We start from the raw sequence: 23,920 nt of genomic DNA, 5'->3' as shown, positions 1-23,920 counted from the left end.
ACCATCACTCACCATCCCTCACCATCACCACCACACCTTCCCTCCACCATCACCACCACACCTTCCCTCACCATCACCACCACACCTTCCCTCACCATCACCACCACACCTTCCCTCACCATCACCACCACACCTTACCTCACCATCCCTCACCATCACCACCACACCTTCCCTCACCATCACCTACCGAGGGTAACACATGCCAAATAAGGAGAGACAGCAAAAGAGAACAGAATAAAATAAAAGTTTAACAATTTCAGGCTGGAAATGCAAAAAGGGAATTAGACCATTTCTGCAGGCTAGGTAAGTTTCAGAGAGTAAGAAATCGACCAGTAAAATCGATCTGCATAGGACGAAAGAAAATCTGGCAACAGGGTGTAGAATACAGAGGAAATAGTGGGATAGACGAGCTTAACAATGCAAGCGAGTGTATTACAGAGAGAGATGGTAGGGTTCCCTAGCTAATGAAGCATCTACACAAATATATAGCAAGAGTGACTGGTTCATCATATCAGACACGGAAATGCAGCCACATGAATGAATTCTTCTCGGGAAAGGGGTGGGGGGGGGGGGGGAATAGCCCAAATGACATGAGTAGCATAAAAGTAATGTACTCAAATGCAGATGGAATCGCAAATAAAGGGGTAGAATTACAGAACACGAAACTAACATGAGTTATACGTAATGCACACTTCCCACAAGAGTATCAGGTAATAATGAGAGCTAGGTTGTGCAGAGGGGAAGGTGGTGTAGCTCTGTTGCTACAACCACACTAGAGCTTAGAAGAAGTAAAACTAGCAGAGGGCAAGAGTAATATGCTCAAGAAGACGAGCAAGAGTATATACAAGGAATAAAAACAGTTGGAGGCATGAAAAGAATGATGGCAGTGATTTATAATCCTCCACTAAAACAATAGAAGGCCAAGGAAAGAATACAACAGATGCAATGAGTATTGTCTGACGGTAATGGAAAAAGCAGCCACAGTAGCAAGGAGAACAAGAACTAAAATCCTGATATTGGGTGACTTCATCCACAGAGAAATAGAGTAGATAAATAAGGATCCCCCACAGCGGTGATACACGGAGAGCAAAACTGGTAGATATGGACACAAACATTTCTTACAGCAATATGTCACAGAACCAACAAGAATAAGAGGAGATTAACACTTGACCGTCAGGAACACTTGACCAGGTGTTTCCCAAAATGAAAATTTTCCCAAAAATTTCCCAAAATGAAAATTTTCCCAAAAATTTCCCAAAATGAAAATTTTCCCGAAAATTTCCCAAAATGAAAATTTTCCCCAAAATTTCCCAAAATGAAAACTTTCCCAAAATTTCCCAAAAATGAGATGCCTCTACGAGCTAACTGACCACTGCATTGTCATGCTTGAGTACATCGCGAGCTGAAGCAATTGGTTACACAAAGAAATCCATTGAAGAAAAGAGAGATTACAGACGTGAGGGACTCCTTGCACAAAATCCAAAGACAATGGGAAGACAGCATATGACATGATGGAATTCATTGCAGGGAAATGTGCCGATGCAACGGAACAGTTCCTACCCCTCAAGGAGGTGGTTGGAAAAAGTAAACACCTGGTTCAATAGACAATACAGGAACTGTAAAGATAGGACCAAAAATAAATAGAAAAACTACAGAGAACAATAAAGAGGGACCAAAGAGAACCACGAATGACTACGTCTGAGTTAGGAGAGAAGCCGAGAGACAAAATGAAAATGACATTGCTGTCAAAGCTAAGGACTAACCAAAGGTGTTCATAGCTTATAAGGAGATAAATGACAGTGTGAGACCAGGGGCCAGATTTACGAAAGCACTTACGAACGTGTACATCTTTCCTCAATCTTTGACGGCTTTGGTTACATGTTAAACAGTTTACAAGCATGAAAACTTGCCAATCAACTGTTGTTATTGTTATAAACAGCCTCCTGGTGCTTCGGAGCTCATTACCTGTTTAATAATTGTAAAGCCAGCCGCCAAAGATTGAGAAAATATGTACACGTTCGTAAGTGTTTGCGTAAGTGCTTTCGTGAATCTGGCCCCAGGTCCTCAGATTGAGGAAAGAGAGGGGAATGTCTCACACATGTTAATGAGGTGTGTGTGTGGCACTCAATGAAAGATTTCAGGAGGTGTGTATCTTAGAACCAGCATGGAGACCAAGGTTTCATGAGGAAAGGCTGGAGGAAATACTGGATGGCATTGTAGTCACTGTAGAAGAGGTGAACAAAAATCCTGGTAGAACTAGATGTGACAAAATCAATCAGCCACACCTAATCTCACCCAGGCTGCTGAAGGAGGCTGAAGAAGTACCCGTTGTATAAATAAATAAATAAATGTTTATTTAGGTAAGGTACATACAAGAGATTTTACAAAGATTGATGGATTTATAGATAGAGCTAGTACATACAATGCCTAAAACCACTATTACGCAAAGCGTTTCGGGTATAATATTTTTGTAATAAAAGGCTTGAGACAGGAAATCTCCCAGATATCTGGAAAAAGGCAAACATAGTCCCAATATTAAAAAAAAAGGGGACTGAAAGGAGGAGTCATTGACAATTATTCCTTATAAATAGCTGGAGAAAATAATCAAGTCGAGAATGGGGGGAAGAGTCTTGAAAGGATCGAGTATGTGACAAAAATTCAGCATATATTCAAAAAATGAAAAGTCTTGCCTGACAAACTGGATTGAGTTTTATGACAAGAGTAGTAAAATATGACCGGACAAAGGAAAGGCTGGGTAGACTGTACTTTTCTAGATTGTCAGAAAGCGTTTAACACTGTTCCCTCATGAAAGACAGTTGAATAAGATGGAGAAGCAGGCTGGGATAACTAGGGAAACACTGAATTGGGAAAGGATACATCTAAAGGAGAGGAAACAAAGAGTCACAGTCAGAGAGGTCTCAAGCTGGAGGACTGTAACCTGGGGTCCCAAGCTGGGGTCCCAAGCTGGGGTCCCAAGCTGGGGTCCCAAGCTGGGGTCCCACAAGGCTTTGTCCTGGGACTAATGCTGTTCATAATTTATGTGAATGAACATAAAAGCCTACCCTAGGGAAAAAAATAATTATCAGGGGAAAGCGCCGAACCATTACCACTCTACAGCCCTTGTAAGGGGTCAGGATAATGATTTGGGATGGGACGAGAGGAAGGAATGGTGCCCAAACACTTGAACGGTCGGGGGATTGAACGCCGATCTGCATTAAAAAAGACCTTCGCTCTACCGTCCAGCTCAAGTGGTTGGAGAGAGATCTGGGCGTTGATATCCCCGACCCGAGGGAGAGAGCTCGGTCATGTCAATGTTTGCAGATGATGCAAAGCTGATGAGAGAAGATGATGAGAGCTGCAGGATCGTGAAGATGGATGAGAACTGCAGAAAGTTACAGGAGGACCTTGACAAACTCCAGGAGTGGTCAAAGACATGGTTGCTTGAATTGAGTCCCAAGAAGTGCAAGGTAATGAAGATGGGAAAGGGAAAGAGGCGACCAGAAGGTATCTACACCATAAGGGAAAGGCAACTACGGGAATCAGAAAGAGATAGAGATGCGGGCGGTGATATAATTCCAACACTGACACCGGAGACACACATAAACAGGATAACATCGGCAGCATATGGGACGCTGACAAATATAAGAACATCGTTCAGAAACCTGAATCAGGACTCGTTTCAAGCAATCTACACAACATTTGTTAGACCAAAACTGGAATATGCAGCGCCGGCATGAAATCCACACCTTGTGAAGCATAAAACCTAAATTGAAAAATGACCAAGGTATGCATCAAGATTGGTGCTAGAGCTGAGAGGCTTAAATTACCAACATTGACTGATTTAACTAAATCTCACAACCCTAGAGGATAGGAGCAGAAGGAATATGATCACAACATACAAGATACAGAGGAGAATAGTTAAGATGGAGAAAGCAGGACAAGAGGACACAGGTGGAAGCTGAAACATGAGCCGAAGGGACATAAGGAAGTACCCATACCCTATACTGGGAGTTAACAAGTGGAATGCTCTAAAAGAAGTTGTTTAAGCCACCTCCATTAACAACTTTAAAACCCTATATTCAAAAAAGAATTTGAACGTCAGAATAGTTAGGTCGTAACGCAACAGTTACAACAGAGCTACTGCAGGCGGGGGCCTAGAGCCAGACCTCACTCCTTCCCCCGAAGACACTGTTAGGTAAGTACCCAGTCTTGGCTCCAACACCCACCTGCTCTCAATTCGTCACTCCGTACAAAATACAACTGTTTTGCCCAGCAAAAACATACACAAACCCAAGCAACCCGACTAACCTATCACGGCCCATGCCCAGAAACCGTTAATATTCAAATTCAAATTCAAAATGTTTATTCAGGTAAAAGTACATACATAGAAGATGAGTTACAAACATAATGTTGGATTTATAAATAGAATTAGAATATAAAAATGTAGTACATATTATTGCAGCCTCTCAGCCTTGGCGGTTCATTCCCTAAGAAAAAATATCAATTCCTGATTCTTCAAGTTTGACCTGTCTAAGACCTGAAAAAAGTATGTACCTTTTTCTGCCTTCGCTCTTCTATGAATAAATCTAACCTAACCTTACCTATCCCAACCCCACCTAACGGATGTAAGAGAAACTGTTATGCTATACGTACTGTGTGTGTGTGTGTGTGTGTGTGTGTGTGTGTGTGTGTGTGTGTGTGTGTGTGTGTGTGTGTGTGTGTACTCACCTAATTGTGCTTGCGGGGGTTGAGCTTTGGCTCTTTGGTCCCGCCTCTCAACTGTCAATCAACTGGTGTACAGATTCCTGAGCCTACTGGGCTCTATCATACCTACATTTGAAACTGTGTATGGAGCCAGCCTCCACCACATCACTTTCTAGTGCATTCCATTTATTAACTACTCTGACACTGAAAAAATTCTTTCTAACGTCTCTGTGGCTCATCTGGGTACTAAGTTTCCACCTGTGTCCCCTTGTTCGTGTCCCACCCGTGCTGAAGAGTTTGTCTTTGTCCACCCTGTCAATTCCCCTGAGAATTTTGTAGGTGGTTATCATGTCTCCCCTTACTCTTCTGTTTTCCAGGGATGTGAGGTTCAGCTCCTTTAGCCTTTCCTCGTAGCTCAATCCTCTCAGTTCCGGGACGAGCCTGGTGGCATACCGCTGAATCTTCTCTAACTTTGTCTTGTGTTTAACTAGGTATGGACTCCAGGCTGGAGCTGCATACTCCAGGATTGGTCTTACATACATCCAATGTGTGTGTGTGTGTGTGTGTGTGTGTGTGTGTGTGTGTGTGTGTGTGTGTGTGACGTCACTATGACGTCAGGCCGGTACAGGTTTAAGGTCCTTGTTGGAGAGAAAGCTACGACAAGGATAGAAAGGTACACGGGCTTTACCTGCGTCTGCGCAGTCAGGGTTGGAACCCCGATTGACCTTTGGCCTCTCCTCTAAGAGCTTGACCTTTGACCTGTCCCTCAGAGCCTGACCTTTAGCCTGTCTCTCCCAGAGCTTGACCTTCCCTGCCCCGAGCGACCGCGTGACCACTGAGGACGCTACAACTTTGTCCGTACTAGGGAGACCAACTGTCAATCAGCTGGGGGCCCAGGAGACGGACGGGCTGACAGACTGAGGGACGGAAGGATATATAACCCCCCGTCAGGCAGACGGGAGACGAACGGCCAGCGAGCAGAGCGAACTGGTTGCTGGACAGGGAACGAATCGCCAAATAGACAGGCGAATTAACGGATGGACGGACAGACCAAACGGCAAAGCGAGTGAAAAGTGGGACTCGAAGTCGGACGGAAGTGGCGGACAGAAGGAGAGACGGTTTTGAACATCAGGACAGACGAATGAACATTGTGAACGGTACAGTGTTTACACTCAAGTGTTCAACACTCCATAGTGTTCACACTCAAATGTTCACATTAATTGGGTTCTGTGTTATCATATCATATAACCAACTTGTTCAAGCCAATCACTGAGTGGCATAGCTTCCATAAAAGTATGTTGAGCTGTTTATATTGTTTGGCTATCATAGCCCGAGGCTGGCTATCATATACCATGGACACAAACCACGGGTAGCTATCATAGCCAATTATGTGTTATCAGGAACCCATCGTTCAATAGAACCATGTTATCATTAACCATGGTTCATTATTTCCCCCCCCCCCCCCCCACACACACGATAACCTACAGGTGGTGTGAAATTGGTCACCCTCGTTCAGGTAGGGAAGCCATATCAGTTAAGGAATTCAGCCCGACAGCAAACCGTTATCAGTATTTATACCCCCCCCCTTCAACCACCCCATCCCGGTGATGGGGGGAAAGGGGGGGGGGAGGGGGAGATCCCGTTATCAGCGTGTCTGGCGTAAGTGTGCCACTGTGATATCGAGGCATCTTTATTGGCGAGGTGTGACGCTGTGAAGGTTATCTTCCCGCTGGTGACAGCCACGTGCCTTTGTTTACATCCCAGAAATGCATTTTCCCAGATGGTAAACAAACAACGTCTTTTTAAACGTCTCTACGTTGCCAAAACGTTCACATAACGTGATTAAAAACAAATATAGCACAAAATAACGTCTCGTGTCTGCTAACGTTGTGCATTTATACATATATATTTTCGTTGCCATTTACTGAAAATCAACACAATTATTGTTTAAACCTTTCGAAAAACAGATTTAGTTCATTATACATGTAAAGCCTCGGCCCCACTCCTCGCTTCCAGGCGGGTCTGACTCGCTATCTTCTTGTGTAGACGGTCGACGAGGATCACAGCTATCGTGCAGGAGTGATCTACCAGACTGTTGTTGGCCAGATTTGTGAGTTATCCCCCCCCCCCCCCTGTGCACCCATGAGGCCTAATTCTCTCTGTCTCTCTCTCTCTCTCTCTCTCTCTCTCTCTCTCTCTCTCTCTCTCTCTCTCTCTCTCTCTCTCTCTCTCTCTCTCTCTCTCTCAACACTACCAGTATTGACCCACGACAATGCGCCTAGCTCCCGGAATGGCTATTTAACTTACGTGAAGAGGCATCAGGTGAAAAAAAACGTGCTTAATCGTCTCTGTCTTACAGAAAAAAATCGAATCCGACGACATAGACTACTACGCAACATGGGGCGCCGCATACAACTCTTCCCATGCCGGGAATCGAACCCGGGCCTCCTGGGTGAAAGCCAGGTATCCTAGCCACTAGACCACATGGGACATGTCATGCAGGCGGGTACAAGAGCTAGAGGTTACAGTGAGGACGCCAGGTTAAGGATCCCTATGTATAGACTCACAGGAATTGTGTTATTCGCCATATATATAAGTTGGCTTAGATTAGTTGCCATTTTAAATATATACTAAATGAAATGTGCATCATTGTCACTCAGAATGTTCCGTAATATGTTGGTTGTTTGTGATATATATATATATATATATATATATATATATATATATATATATATATATATATATATATATATATATATATATATATATATATATATATACAACTTTAGAACACTTTCCCACCAGGAGACTCGAACCCTAGCCAGCACAGAAGCCTTCCAGCAACTGGCATAACAGGTACGCCTTAATCCACTATATATATATATATATATATATATATATATATATATATATATATATATATATATATATATATATATATATATATATATATATATATATATTGTATATATAGGGAGCCGGTCGGCCGAGCGGACAGCACGCTGGACTTGTGGTCCTGTGGTCCTGGGTTCGATCCCAGGCGCCGGCGAGAAACAATGGGCAGGGTTTCTTTCACCCTATGCCCCTGTTACCTAGCAGGCGTGCGTGTGTGTGAGTGAGTGAGTGTGTGTGTGTGTGAGTGAGTGAGTGTGTGTGTGTGTGTGTGTGTGTGTGTGTGTGTGTGTGTGTGTGTGTGTCCACAGCACTCCCTGTACCACACAAGATCACCTTCACCCCAGCCTACATCCGTTGGTAGTTTCTATTTCTCTCTCTCTCTCTCTCTCTCTCTCTCTCTCTCTCTCTCTCTCTCTCTCTCTCTCTCTCTCTCTCTCTCTCTCTCTCTGTCTCTCTCTCTCTCACTCCCTCTCTCTCTCCCTCCCTTTCATTCCTCTCCATTCTTTTTCATCGGTACATCATCTTCAGCATCATTAAACTCACCCATTATTACCATATTCATTATCACCATCATCATCACATTCACTCATTATCACTATCACCATCCTCCCCTCCTCACCATCCTCACAATCATCACCACTATCCTCATCATCCTCACATCAAGCGAGAGAGATCGCCTTAAGTGGTACTCACATTAAACACCACTTGAGCGCAACTGACCGTTGGGGAAGGGGGGAGCTGGGGGAGGTAGGGGGCTGGGGGAGAGTAGGGGGGACACCGCCCCCTGCACGCCCAAAATAGCTTGTATATCCCCCCCCCCCTCCACAAATATAATACAAGTGTAAAAGTTACCCTAACCTAACCCACACAGTCGTTAAAGTGTAAGCACTTTCACTGTTTACACTTCACTAATGACAGCTCTCTTAATAACTTACCCTAATTAGAAACAGAATGGGACCAAGTACTGAGCCCTGTGGGACTCCGCCGGTGAATGAGAAGGGTTGTAAAATATAAATATTTTAAAATATTTATATCTATATAAATATAAATTGAAAGAAAAAAGGGGGGTACCACCTCTGGTGCAAGTGTAGGGACCCATAGCCTCGGAGAAGAAAATATAGAGTACTCAGGGAAGACCTTGTGGAATTTAAACAAATATATATATAAATATTACCAAAAATAAAAGTTTTTTATATTATATGTGGATAGTTGGGAACGTAACAATTGGAAGAACATTATAATTATTTGACTTTGTTTATTGACAAGAAAAAGGGCGGTTGACACATACGTTCCCTGCAGGTGTTGACACATACGTTCCCTACAGCTGTTGACACATACGTTCCCTGCAGGTGTTGACACATACGTTCCCTACAGCTGTTGACACATACGTTCCCTGCAGGTGTTGACACATACGTTCCCTACAGCTGTTGACACATACGTTCCCTGCAGGTGTTGACACATACGTTCCCTGCAGCTGTTGACACATACGTTCCCTGCAGGTGTTGACACATACGTTCCCTGCAGGTGTTGACACATACGTTCCCTACAGCTGTTGACACATACGTTCCCTACAGCTGTTGACACATACGTTCCCTGCAGGTGTTGACACATACGTTCCCTGCAGGTGTTGACACATACGTTCCCTGCAGGTGTTGACACATACGTTCCTTACAGCTGTTGACACATACGTTCCCTGCAGGTGTTGACACATACGTTCCCTGCAGGTGTTGACACATACGTTCCCTGCAGGTGTTAGAACTCCCTTAGAGTACCCGTAGAGCTCCCTTAGAGTACCCGTAGAGCTCCCTTAGAGTACCCGTAGAGCTCCCTTAGAGTACCCGTAGAGCTCCTTTAGAATACCCGTAGAGCTCCTTTAGAGTACCTGTAGAGCTCCCTTAGAGTACCTGTAGAGCTCCCTTAGAGTACCCGTTGAACTCCCTTAGAGTACCCGTAGAGCTCCTTTAGAGTACCCGTAGAGCTCCCTTAGAGTACCCGTAGAGCTCCTTTAGAGTACCCGTAGAGCTCCTTTAGAGTACCCGTAGAGCTCCCTTAGAGTACCTGTAGAGCTCCCTTAGAGTACCTGTAGAGCTCCCTTAGAGTACCCGTAGAACTCCCTTAGAGTACCCGTAGAGCTCCTTTAGAGTACCCGTAGAGCTCCTTTAGAGTACCCGTAGAGCTACCTTAGAGTACCCGTAGAGCTCCTTTAGAGTACCTGTAGAGCTCCTTTAGAGTACCCGCAGAGCTCCCTTAGAGTACCCGTAGAGCTCCCTTAGAGTACCTGTAGAGCTGGCTCTAAGTCACCAACACTAATAATTCTGTAACACTAATGAGGCAACTAATCATTATATTTCAATTAAGTTCTTTCCACCAACGGTCTCGCTTCATGCAGGTCGGCGTTCAATCCCCGACTGTCGTCAAGCGGCTGGATGCCATTCCATCCCCCCCGTCCCATCCCTAATTCCTATTCTGACCCCTTCCAAGTGCTATATAGTCGTAATGGCTTGGGGGATTTTTTCTAATATTTGCTTTACCTTTCTCTCTTTGGTTATCATGATATCTCTCCACACAGATACTTCACTCCTCGAGTATCAAGATATTCCCCGAGTATCTCTCCTCACAGATACTCCACTCTACTACAAACTCAATGGAGTATTTTACATAATGCCGTGTTAGGGAGGTGGTCCTTAGGCGACAGGTCTGGTGATGAACCCTAAAATGCTTCTCTCTCTCTCTCTCTCTCTCTCTCTCTCTCTCTCTCTCTCTCTCTCTCTCTCTCTCTCTCTCTCTCTCTCTCTCTCTCTCTCTCTCTGTGTCTGTGTGTGTGTCTCTCTCTCTCTCTCTCTCTCTCTCTCTCTCTCTCTCTCTCTCTCTCTCTCTCTGTGTCTGTGTGTGTGTCTCTCTCTCTGTCTGTCTGTCTGTCTGTCTGTCTGTCTGTCTCTCTCTCTCTCTCTCTCTCTCTCTCTCTCTCTCTCTCTCTCTCTCTCTCTCTCTCTCTCTTTCTCTCTCTCTCTCTCTCTCCCTCTCTTTAACCTGTGCTCTTCACGTGGTTATCTTTCTCTGTTCCTGTATTTCGTATTCGCATTTGTCCAGGTTCGAGGTTGGAAATAATTTTTCGATCTAATCTGGAGAGCATCCAAATGTTCATTACTTGCTTTCTGAGGTCACCAGCGGTCTCATTTCTCCTAATCAGCGTTGCTAAAATGAATATAAATGGTTCCAATTACACGCTAACAGCTCCATTCAAAGCTGGACAAGTTCCTAACTCAAAAAAACAACGTTCAGAGAACTTAATGGCATGAATCCATTTTATAACACATCTACATTATTGGGCCCGTCTAATTTCTCTCAATCTTTCATCTTTGGAGTGCAGGGGAGAGAGAGATAGTTAATGTGCATTTCTAACATTGTAGAGCGACTGCTGCCAAATCAGGAGAGGGAAATAATTCAAGAGGAGCTACGCTGAGAGACAGTTGTGTCAGCATCAAGGTCTTGAGTGACTTGCGTGCACTCTCCTTGTGCACGCAACTGGTCCATCTCTCACGCCGTTCAAAAGGGGAACTTGTTAAACGCTTTCAAAGGATACCTGATCAAATAGGCTGTAATTCATACTTCAGGCTGCGAGCATTGGCGTCTGATAGCCTAGTTGACCAGACCAACCAGGAATATTGGTCAGAAACCGGGCCTCGGAAACACTGATCCTGGGAAGCACCTCAGGGTTAACTTCAAGATCATTATGTCAGGTCGTTGACGTATATCAAGTAGAGAAGGTGTCAGTAACCACCCTTGAGGTACACCACTTGTAACGTCTCTCCACTCTCACCATGACCCTCTGTTTTCTGCCAGAGAGGTATCCTCTCATCTCATAACATGAGGTGGGAGAATACCACATACCTCATATCACCTCATGCAGGTGGTACCCTCATACTACCACATCTCCAGGTACGTCAGCCAGACTCTCAAACATGCACATGAGTCCCCTCATGTGGAACTGTATCAACCACTCTCTGACTGTCAAGAAATTAGCCCATCCTTCTCTTTCTTACTTTATCATATCTAAAATATTCTAACCCATCTAGTCATGACCGGAGGACTGAACACCACCTCCCACCTAAGGCAATATACATATGCAGGCGATGTGTCACAATAACGTGGCTGAAGTATGTTGACCAGACCACACACACTAGAAGGTGAAGGGACGACGACGTTTCGGTCCAATCGACTTGAGAATGGTCCAGGACGGACCGAAACGTCGTCGTCCCTTCACCTTCTAGTGTGTGGTATGCTCAAAAATCGCCAATATACACGTCCTGTCCTCCAGTAGGACTCAAAACTCACCTCTTTTGTAATAGATCCAGTTATTATAACCCCCAGTGTGGTGGTGGAGGTCCATAGTGTCCTGATTAGCCTCGAACGCGCGTGTGTGTGTCTGTATATTCCGTCGCTCGCTTCAGGTCTTCTGAGTGAGGCAGCGCGGGTCTCCTCTTCAGGTCTTCTGAGTGAGGCAGCGCAGGTCTCCACTTCAGGTCTTCTGAGTGAGGCAGCGCGGGTCTCCACTTCAGGTCTTCTGAGTGAGGCAGCGCGGGTCTCCACTTCAGGTCTTCTGAGTGAGGCAGCGCGGGTCTCCATGCCCGCAACGCCTTCTTCTTAGAGGGATTAGCGGCAATTCTAGCCGCACGAGATTGAGCAACAATCCTGTGTTTTCCCACTGTCACTTATAAAGTGGTAGTGGGAATACTGTCTCGAGATAAGTGGTATTTGTAAGTAACTCTCTCATCTGTTGGTCTGCTCAGTCCTGTACGTAGGTATTACAAGTGCTACTGCGGCCAAAAAGGGAGTTAGATGGATTTAACCTGTCGGTAAGGCCCTTTGGTCTTTAGTGTCAGGTATTTGGCCTTTTGTGGCTTGTATTTGGCCTTTTTTTAGCGGGTATTTGATCTTTTATGATCGGTTTTTGGCCTTTTGTAACCAGTATATGGACTTGTGACCGGAATTTGGGCTTTTGTAGCGGCTATTTAACCGTGTGTGTGACGGGAATTTATACTTTTGTAACGGACTTTTTGTCCTTTCTAAGTACTATGGTTGGACGTCTCGAGGGAGACTTAACTTATTCCTTGAGTATAAAGCCCTTGAAAACGATTCGAAGCTCTGAAACCAAGACCCTTCAACAGCCGTCAACCTAATCCCTTAATTACAACTACCAACCATGGAAGATTCAGCAAACTGATGTCTATAGGTACAACGACTTTAAAATGTAGGGAAGATTAAAATTATCTGGGAAAAAAATCCAGCCTAGAGTAGGTCTTGGTAAATTCTTTAGTTTGCCCCAAAGATTTCATATTAAAGAAAACCAGAGAAGTATATTGTCATAACTAATTCATTTAAACAAAGAAAAAAACACGCTAACATTAATTTGAATAAGAAAACTTTTAATAGTAATAATATAATTAAAAACAACGATAGAATTAATAGTAAAATTGCAAATTATTATAATAATAATGATATTGTTATATCAAAGTTCCAAATATCGTCCTGTTGTATTACTATAAAAATTATAAGTATTATAAATTTCCATTAAATGCTATATTAAAATAATGAAATAAAAATATATAAATAGTTATAAACATCATCGATGTTCAATTAAAACAATAACTCACAAGGTAGTAAATAAATAACTGGATATTGTGGTCATAATATCGATCTGTCGACTAGAGGAAATTTCCGACGCGACGTTTGGCAACAGCTCCGGTCGGGGTTGCCAGCGACGGCGACGCTGCCATTGTCGCCTCGCCTGGCCATATTTACCTGAATTTACCTGATGAGGCCACTAATACTAGTGGCCTCAATGGGTACAGGAAACCAGCGGCTTGTCAAAGGTTTCCTTCTATCATTTGCCCTGTTATACACATCTGCTATCACACTTTATAATACTTAGATGGCAAAACATATATTGTATAGTTACCCATTCAAAATGATTCTTATACATAGACGAGTTAAATTTGAATTAGATTTCAGAGAAGTTGGTTTATTTGGGTGTGTGAGAAAATGCAGTTGGAGGGATCATGCATACCCTTATCACTGCCCACCCACGCGAGGTAGTGTGAAATAGGTTTAGTAACACGAGTGTGCATAGAGAAAATGGTAACTCTTGGAAAATATGAATTATTTAAGGGCGAGAAGAATGATTTGGACGCATCTAGACAGTCTCGCTCCTGTGGAAGGTAAGCTACGGGCTCACCATAGCCCGTGCTACTTGCCCCGCTCCTGTGCCAGGTAAGCTACGGGCTCACCATAGTCCGTGCTACTTGCCCCGCTCCTATGCCAGGTAAGCTACGGGCTCACCATAGCCCGTGCTACTTGGAACTTGTTCCGAGTAGCTGAATCTATAACAGATTTGGACGGTAAAAAGTCTCTCTCCAGCGGCACTATGTACTCTCCTAGTTGTGCTTGTGGGGGGGGGGGGGTTGAGCTTCGGCTCTTGGGTCCCGCCTCTCAACTGGTGTACAGGTTCCTGTCAGAGAACCTGTACACCATAACGGGATTTCGATATAAGCCTAAAGCGTGTATGAACACACACTGGCTTCCTGTCCCCAGACACAATGAATTATTATTATTATTATAACTACACGCATTCCGGATATATGGTGGACACACCTGGGAGGAGAGGTTAAGGGAGGTTAAGGGAGGTTAAGAGAGGTTAAGAGAGGTTAAGAGAGGTTAAGGGAGGTTAAGAGAGGTTAAGGGAGGTTAAGAGAGGTTAAGAGAGGTTAAGGGAGGTTAAGGGAGGTTAAGAGAGATTAAGAGAGATTAAGAGAGGTTAAGAGAGATTAAGAGAGGTTAAGGGAGGTTAAGGGAGGTTAAGAGAGGTTAAGAGAGATTAAGAGAGGTTAAGACAGATTAAGAGAGGTTAAGGGAGGTTAAGGGAGGTTAACAGATTAAGGGAGGTTAAGAGAGATTAAGAGAAGTTAAGGGAGATTAAGGGAGGTTAAGATAGATTAAGGGAGGTTAAGAGATGAAGAGAGATTAAGGGAGGTTAAGAGAGTTAAGGGAGGTTAAGGGAGCTTAAGAGAGATTAAGAGAGATTAAGAGCTTGAAGATATCCTCATATTACACCCAAAATTTGCCAGTGCAGGCTACTGAACATATGCCTCTGTATGACTAACCATCCTGCGAGATGGGGACTTTTAGTACCACTGCTGCCTTATTCACTCTTGTGTTGATGATATCCTTACAATGAGCCCGGAGTCTGCCAGTGTACACTACTCATCACATGCCTCTGTATGACTAACCATCCTGTGTGATGGGGATTTTTTAGCATCACGTAGCTAGCTTTTTGACACACTGTACTCCCCTTCATATAGTCTAGGGTAGCTGCACTAATGCATATGTACCTAAATGTGTTAATAATTTCTTTTATATTAGTACAAGTACGTTTAATTTTATTTATTTATTTTTTATTTATTTTGTTATTTTATCTTTTTTTATTTATTTATATATACAAGAGTTCTTACATTCTAGTACAGTCACTAGCACTAATAGCGTTTCTGGCAAGTCCTTAATCCTAATGTTCCCTGGAATACGACCCGCCAAATCGTTTAACAACCAGGTACCCATTCACTGCTGGGTGAACAGAGGCTACAGTTCAGTATTGGCGCCCAGTCAATCCTCCCCGGCCAGGATACGAACCCAGGCCAAATTGTAGGACGAGTATTTTACCACTGCGCCACGGGGACTGCTTATGTTATTGGCACAGTAAGATACAGCTCAAAGGGATAGAGTAGCTTAGGGGGTGTGGGGGAGGTATAGGGGGTTAGGGGGGAAGGTTAGGTTAGGTTAGGTTAGGGAGGGAAGGGGGAGGACTAATGGGGGCACCAGGAGAATCAGGACTAAGGGGGACAAGGGTGAAATTGGGGGGTGAAGGGTTGGAGATAAGGGGTAAAGAGACCCGGGTGCAGCCGGGTACAATAAATGAAAATGTCTGTGTGTTTGATGATGGAGGAAGAGTGGGGGAGTGATCTTGACATGAAAAGTACTAGTAGGCCGCGTCCCACATTCCAAACTTCCAGAGTCCGAAAGATACGGAAGGAAATGCAGAATAAAGCCAGTTTTTATTATTATTATTTTTTACCACAGACGTGGCCACACATTTACAATGCTATAGAGCCAGTGAGGAGTAGAGGTGCCACAGGCACAGTCAGAGAGCACTATCTGAACACTGGGGCCAGATTCACGAAGCAGTTACGCAAGCACTTACGAACCTGTACGTCTTTTCTCAATCTTTGGCAGCTTTGTTTACAATTATTAAACAGTTAATGAGCTCCGAAGCACCAGGAGGCTGTTTATAACAATAACAACAGCTGATTGGCAAGTTTTCATGCTTGTAAACTGTTTAATAAATGTAACCAAAGCCGTCAAAGATTGAGGAAAGATGTACACGTTCGTAAGTGCTTGCGTAACTGGCGTTTTACGAGTCTCTGAATCATATTTCTGCAGAACGTGGAGACGACCTGCCTAGTGCTTGGCATCTCCAGCGAGATCTCACCTATTGTCAGGTAAGTTTGACAGGACCGGTCAAGTGATTAATGCAGCCCCCCCCCCCTTGTACAATTTTTTTTGGAGGGTTTTAAGTGCAATATTAAGAGTGAGCAATGACAATAGATAGATAAATCTACAATAGATACACTGGACGATATTCAGTTCTTAAACCAGGATTGTTGTTTAAGATTTGCTACCTGGAACAAAAAGTTCCAAGCAGCACGGGCTATGGTGAGCCCGTAATTTTAAACCAGGAGAATGGCCTCTCCAAACTAAAGTTTTTAGTTAAACCAGAGAGAGTGATGATAAGCGGTTACCTAGAATTAAAAGTGAAAGAAGAGGATTCACGTGTCGAGATATTATCGAAAGTGTGACAATGTCGACGCCATCTGTTGAGCGCACCTGACCTCAATTCTTGCTCCCCGGTGGAAGGCTGTGATCTAATTGACACATGTGTAGTTACTTTCTTATTAATGGCATTTTTACTCTTCTGAAGTGATGTGGGTGGTATCTTGGTCGCCAGGAATTAGTTCACCCAGTGTGTTGCTGGAGACCCCTGCCAGTGTTGCTGGAGACCCCTACCAGTTTTGCTGGAGACCCCTGCCAGTGTGTTGCTGGAGACCCCTACCAGTGTGTTGCTGGAGACCCCTGCCAGTGTTGCTGGAGACCCCTGCCAGTGTTGCTGGAGACCCCTGCCAGTGTTGCTGGAGACCCCTGCCAGTGTTGCTGGAGACCTCTGCCAGTTCTTAATAACTTACCAATGACCCAGGTTGGGCTGGAGTAAGAAGAGACATTAAGGCCACATGTACAGTTTAATAAGTAAAGAACCCAGTTACTGGCTACTGAAGCCCTAACAGATTTGCTAGGAAATAATAGTTATGGGACTGCGGGGCTGCTGCAAGCAACAGCCTGATTGATCAAGCTATGATCAAACAAGCAAGGCCTGAGCTTGAGCAGTAGAACTCTCCAAATCAACTTATAATTGATATATTAGTATTATATATATATATATATATATATATATATATATATATATATATATATATATATATATATATATATATATATTATTAAATATGACCGAAAAAGTAAGATTAATAATTCTAACACGAATTTTCTCAATCTTTCGTACATTTCTTTTCACTGTTGGAGGTAAATCAAAAATCAATTCTCCAAAATTCATTTTTATTTCTAGTCTGACGCGACACGAGCGCGTTTCGTAAAACTTATTACATTTTCAAAGATAATATATATATATATATATATATATATATATATATATATATATATATATATATTAGTGTTACATACAGAAACATGAATAAGCACTGAGGTGATACATTGGGATCGAACTCTCACCCCTTGATTCCCCAGGACTGTTGAGCCCTAATTATTCCATAACCAAGGTTCGAACCCAAACTAGCTAGGCGGGGATGCTATATATATATAGACGCCGCCATATACGGTAATATATAATAACAAACCAATAATCTCTGATAACTATAAGATGATATCAGGAGGTTATTGACCTTAACGAGCGGTGAATGACAGCGATAAAAGTAAAAAAAAGAACAAAAAAAGACCGAAGAACCCCCGGTTAAGGCAGCGCCGTCCACTACAACGGGGCTCAAGACCACTAATGTGGTGGCTACTCTACCACAGAAAATGTGTATAAGATAATTATATGCGACTTGAAGATTACTTAAGCTGTATAATATATATATAGCTTATATAAGCTATACACAAGAGAGCATCATTAGAGGCAGAAGGTCTCCAAAACTACTCAATTGGTCAGGGGCTACATTGAGATGGTTGCCATGGCAACATCCCAGTCACGATTGGGAGCCTGTTTAGTGGAGGGGTTAAAAATGCTATTTTTTTTTGGGACACGCACTCGAGCGACACGTTTGTGGCAGATAGTGACGGTCTTGGTGGTGGTGTGTGGTGGTGTGTGGTGGTGGTGGTGGTGGTTGGTGGTGGTGGTGGTGGTGGTGTGTGGTGGTGGTGGTGGTGTGTGGTGGTGGTGGTGGTGGTGGTGGTGTGTGGTGGTGGTGGTGGTGTGTGGTGGTGGTGGTGGTGTGTGGTGGTGGTGGTGGTGGTGTGTGGTGGTGGTGGTAGTGGTGATGGTGGTGGTGGTGGTGGTGGTGGTGGTGGTGGTGGTTGGTGGTTGGTGGTGGTGGTTGGTGGTGGTGGTGGTGGTGGTGGTGGTGGTGGTGGTGGGTGGTGGTGGTGGGTAGTGGTGGTGGTGGTGGTGGTGGTGGTGGGTGGTGGTGGTGTGTGGTGTTAGTGGTGGTGGTGGGTGGGTGGTGGTGGGTGGTGGTGGTGGTGGTGGTGTGTGGTGGTGGTGGTGGTGGTGGTGGTGTGTGGTGGTGGTGGTGTGTGGTGGTGGTGGTGGTGATGGTGGTGGGTGGTGGTGGTGGTGGTGGGTGGTAGTGGTGTGTGGTGGTGGGTGGTGGTAGTGATGGTGGTGGTGGTGATGGTGGTGGTGGTGGGTGGTGGTGATGATGGTGGTAGTGGTGGTGGTGGTGGTGGGTGGTGGTGATGGTGGTGGTAGTGGTGGTGGTGGTGGTGGGTATGATGTGTGGTGGTGATGTACATAAACTGATGTACAGGTTCCTGAGCCTGTTGGACTCTCTCACATCTACATATGAAACTAAGCAGAGTCAGCCTCCACCACATCACTTCCTGGATTATTCCATTTGGTAACTTCTCTGACAAAAAAAAATATTTCTTCTGTCTCGGGGGCTCATTTGAGTACTCAATTTCCATCTGTGTTCCCTTGTTTAAGTACCACCTATGTTAAATTGTCTGTCTTTATCTACCATATCAATTCAATCAGAGAATTTTTTATGTGGTAATCATGTCTCCCCTAAGTATTCTGTCTTCCAGTGATGTCAGGCTCACTTCACGTAGCCTTTCCTCATGTCTCATACCTCGTAGCTCTGGAACGGGTCTGGTGTCGTACCACTGAACCTTCTCAACTTCGTCTTGTGCTTGATTTGGCATGGACTCCATGCTGGAGCTGCCTACTCCAGGACTGGTCTGACATATGTAGTTTACAAGATTCTAAATGATTCCTTATACAAATTTCTAAAGATAGCTTTGATGTTACCCAGCCTCTCATTTTTCACTGATGATATCTTTTTGATAACATCAGCGGAATATGAGAGAAGCACAAGATGCAAGTTTAGTGAGATATCCATCCCTAGACTCGCTATCAGTTTCATAGAGGATATCATCTTCTACTTGGTATCCTCCACTTTGCTTCATTACTTTTCACTGACCTAAATTCAACCCTAGTAGCCATGACCTGGGTCATACTTTTAGACTGTCCAGGTCATCTTGTAGCCTCATACTATCTTCCTCTGTCTCAATCCTCCTCATAATTTTTGCATCATCAAAATTGAGAGGAACGAGTCTATACCCCTCATGGGAGATCATTTACATACATCAGAAACAGTATAGGTCCAAGGACTGAACCCTACGGGACTCCACTGGTGACGTCTCGCCAATCTGAGGCCTCACCCCTCACAGTGACTCGCTGTCTTCTGTTGCTTAGATACTCCCTTATCCAATGGAGTACCTTCCTTTTCACTCCAGCCTGCATCTGTGTGTGTAATTACCTAAGTGTAATTACCTAAGTGTAGTTACAGGACGAGAGCTACGCTCGTGGTGTCCCGTCTTCCCAGCACTCTTTGTCCTCCACCACCTTCTCACTTAACTTGAGACTTAACACACTTAACGTGTGTGTGTGTGTGTGTGTGTGTGTGTGTGTGTGTGTGTGTGTGTGTGTGTGTGTGTGTGTGTGTGTGTGTGTGTGTGTGTGTGTCCGCGCGCGCAACACATCCTATCAAATAGCACGTCACATTTAGGACGTATGAGTCCCCTAAGACCAAAAAATTGGTGTACTAACAACCACAGCTGCTTTCAACATTGACGTGATGTTCCGTTTTCTATGCGTTGATTCTCGGTCAGGTTAGGTTCGGGCAATTCAGCAGCACATCAGTTTAGTGACGTCGTGAACGCTCGCGGGGACAGGCAGGTGTGGTATGGTGATGGATTCACTATAGCATCACACAATCACTAAATAAATTCACTATAGCATCACACAATCACTAAATAAATTCACTATAGCATCACACAATCACTAAATAAATTCACTATAGCATCACACAATCACTAAATAAATTCACTATCATTACCCCCATCTGTCCAATCCTAGACCTTAACTACACCTTCCTCTCTCCCAAATACATCATTCCACCTGTTGTATCATACAACAGATAAATCCCCCCCCCCCCCATAACAATAACATTTTGCCACACTATTCACAAACATGAATGACATTCAGTTTAATTGAGTTATGGGCAGGCCATTGTGTCATAGCAATATGAATAAAGAACTAGTGATTTACAGCAAGCTGCAATGGTTCGGTTGAGGACCATTGGGGAGGCTAAACTAACAACTTTATATTCCATTATTCACACTTTGCAATATCCTGTTTTATATACAGGCAGAAGTAGCAATCACTGGGGATAACAGTGTGCTATCTTCATCACTATCATCAAAAGAATGGCAAAGGAGAACGACAGAGAGATGTGTGAGGATCTCAACAAGAAATTTTATTCCATTCATTTTGGGTTGTGTGGGTCTAGAGCCGTGGACTCTATGTGTCCAGTATAAATAGAGAGAGAGAGAGAGAGAGAGACCCGGGCACAGCCGGGTACCCCAGCAAGTCAGCACCAACGTAAAGTACAAAGGTCTGTACAAGACTGGTGACATAGTTCAGAGGGTGAAGCTACGAGAATAACTTAACGGAACAAGATCCCACCACCTTAGAGGATAGCAGGAACAGAGGAGATATATCCACAACATACAAGATACTGAGAGGATAGATAATTTAGACAAGGATAGCATCTTTAAAGTGAGAGAACAAGTGACACAGGTGGAAGTTGGACACGAAAATGACCCCAAAAAAATGTAATTAAATAGTCATACCCTGTAAGGGTAGTTAACAAGTGGAATACACTGAGAGTATAAGTTGTGGAAGCCACCTCCAGCCACAACTTTAAGGCCATACTTTAAGGATTCGTGAAAGGATTTAAGGATTCGTGATTTAATCCAACTTTAAGGATTCGTGAAAGAATCTGCACGTTAGAATAGTTACGTTGTAACAGGGCTATACCAGGCGGGGCCTAGAGCTAAACCTCACTCCTCCATAGACACTGTTAGGTAAGTACCATCACCATCACCACCACCATCACCACCACCACCACCACCACCACCATCACCTTCCCACCTACTATCATCACCATCAATACCCATCAAAGACCCTTGATTTATCCACTCTATCAGCCTTGCCACACACTTAAGCCTTGTTTACCACGCCGTTGAGTGCGTGGAGGCCAATACCTCAGCCACAAGACGGTCTCTCCAAGTATAAACAAGCCGCCAAATTACCACAAAAGGCCCGGGAGCCTGGCATAATAAAAATGACGGTCAGATTGCGCAACTTTACTCTTGCCAACTTGTTTCTAAGCCTCTAAGTTGGTTTGGGTCGCCCTCCAAGTTCCAGGACATCCTCCAAGTTCCAGGACGCCCTCCAAGTTCCAGGACGCCCTCCAAGTTCCAGGACGCCCTCCAAGTTCCAGGACACCCTCCAAGTTCCAGGACGCTCTCCAAGTTCCAGGACGCTCTCCAAGTTCCAGGACGCTCTCCAAGTTCCAGGACGCTCTCCAAGTTCCAGGACGTCCTCCAAGTTCCAGGACGCCCCCCAAGTTCCAGGACATCCTCCAAGTTCCAGGACACCCTCCAAGTTCCAGGACGCTCTCGAAGTTCCAGGACGCCCTCCAAGTTGCTGCTCAAGTTTTAGGACGCCCTCCAACTTCCAGGAAGGCTCTGCCGCGTTCCAGAACGATGTCTATGTTCCAGGAAGGGTTTATCTTTTCTTCGAGGGCTACAAACAGTGTATTCCGGTCTGTACAAGCCGAGCTCGGGGACACAGATGGCTGTGTGGTCGTGTATTCCTCAATTATTGACCACGGGGGCTCTTCTTTGAGCTCCCGGGGGCCCATGGAACTTTATTTTGAGCTTCCAGGACTCAGCATCACGCCGCCGCGAATATCGTGAGGGTTTTCAACCTCCTGCGTCCTGGTCGGTAGATCAAGAGCCTGGCTTCTTGCAGGGCGTCCACGCTCTTCTCTAACTCTTGAGTATCTGCGTCTCCGCTCTTATCTAACTCTTGAGTATCTGCGTCCTCGCTCTTATCTAACTCTTGAGTATCTGCGTATCTGCTCTTCTCTAACTCTTGAGTATTTGCGTCTCTGCTCTTATCTAACTCTTGCGTCTCTGCTCTTCTCTAACTCTTGCATCTCTGCTCTTCTCTAACTCTTGAGTATCTGCGTCTCTGCTCTTCTCCACATAGCCGAGCATCCCACATAATGATTCAATCACCACATGAAACCAGCTCCAACAACAGGACTATAACCAACGCCTCAGTGGCTTAAAGGTTAAAATATTTAAATTCAAAGCGAGGCAACGGTTTTAACGGCTTAGGGACTTAGCCGTCTATTAACTCGATTTGCTAATAGTTTAATGCCAACCTGTTGAACTGTTTGACGACTAAATATAAAGTAATACTTCGTTGAATTGTTTAAACAATTAGACACTAGTAATTAGTACAGATAACTGGATGGTTTACGTACAGGTTTAAGCTCTTTTGTGCCACTATTGTGTCCGCTTTATGGTGAAAGTGTTATAGTTCTATCGTATATATGATTGATGCAACTAGTGCCAGATTCACGAAGCAGTTACGCAAGTACTTACGAACGTGTACATCTTTCCCCAATCTTTGACGGCTTTGGTTACATTTATTAAACAGTTTACAAGCATGAAAACTTCCCCATCAACTGTTGTTATTGTTATAAACAGCCTCCTGGTGCTTCGGAGCTCATTAACTGTTTAATAATTGTAAACAAAGCCGCCAAAGATTGAGACAAGATGTACAGGTTCGTAAGTGCTTGCGTAACTGCTTCGTGAATCTGGCCACAAGCCTGTAAGACCATGGGGGAGGGGGAGGGGATAGCGGGAGTTCACCTCGCAAGTTAGCTGTTGAATGTAACAGGTATCCAACCCGTCCTTAGACCAAGTCCATTCCATCCAGCGGTCGACCCCAAAGACGCATTCAAAAATTTAGAGGATTGGCTGCAGATATCACCCTGGGTCCCTGGGTTGACCTGACCCCTAAGGTCACTGATAGCATTGTTCCTCCCTCTCCCGGCCATACTAGTAAAGCCCAGAGTTCAGCCAATCACATACGTGTGTAAGGCTAAAACAGCATTCTGATTGGCCCTCTATCTGTAAGCTTTTCATTAAATGAGTGAAGTACAGGCTCCAGACGCCTGGGTTCAGACGCCTCCCAGTTTATCGACGACACAAGAGTACGCTGAGTGAGTGTTGTGTTCTACTGAGTAAATGGTAGTCATCTTGGGTACACAACTGACTGGCAATTCGTGGCGCCAACTGCCACCTCAGTTCTGGTGACAGTTCTTGACTGTCTGACACCTCGGCCCCCACCAAGTGTCGGTTCAGTGACTGTGCAAGTGTTTGTTGAAAGTATTTCCAACACTTGACAGCTTTATTGTGCATGCACAATATTTTCCTAAGTATAAACTTGAAGGAATTTAGCCAAGGAAAATCTTGCTTGACAAACTTGTTTGAGTTCTACACTAAGATGAAAGAAATTGAGAGAGAGAGAGAGAGAGAGAGAGAGAGAGAGAGAGAGAGAGAG

The 23,920-nt window shown here is 44.4% G+C and overlaps 1 protein-coding gene and 1 non-coding gene across 8 annotated transcripts in view; both read right to left on the bottom strand.

Moving 5' to 3' along the window:
* osa (trithorax group protein osa) overlaps positions 1-23,920 on the bottom strand; it is a 427,150-nt gene that overhangs the window by 243,120 nt on the left and 160,110 nt on the right. The window lies entirely within an intron of this gene.
* On the bottom strand, positions 7,123-7,194 carry TRNAE-UUC (transfer RNA glutamic acid (anticodon UUC)). Its single transcript has one exon. It is a non-coding gene; the product is annotated as a tRNA-Glu (tRNA).

Source organism: Procambarus clarkii, chromosome 74, assembly GCF_040958095.1.
Source record: "Procambarus clarkii isolate CNS0578487 chromosome 74, FALCON_Pclarkii_2.0, whole genome shotgun sequence".
NCBI classification, from domain to species: Eukaryota; Metazoa; Arthropoda; class Malacostraca; order Decapoda; family Cambaridae; genus Procambarus; species Procambarus clarkii.
Note: the sequence above shows the minus strand (reverse complement) of the source record. Positions and strands in the feature narration are given on the sequence as shown.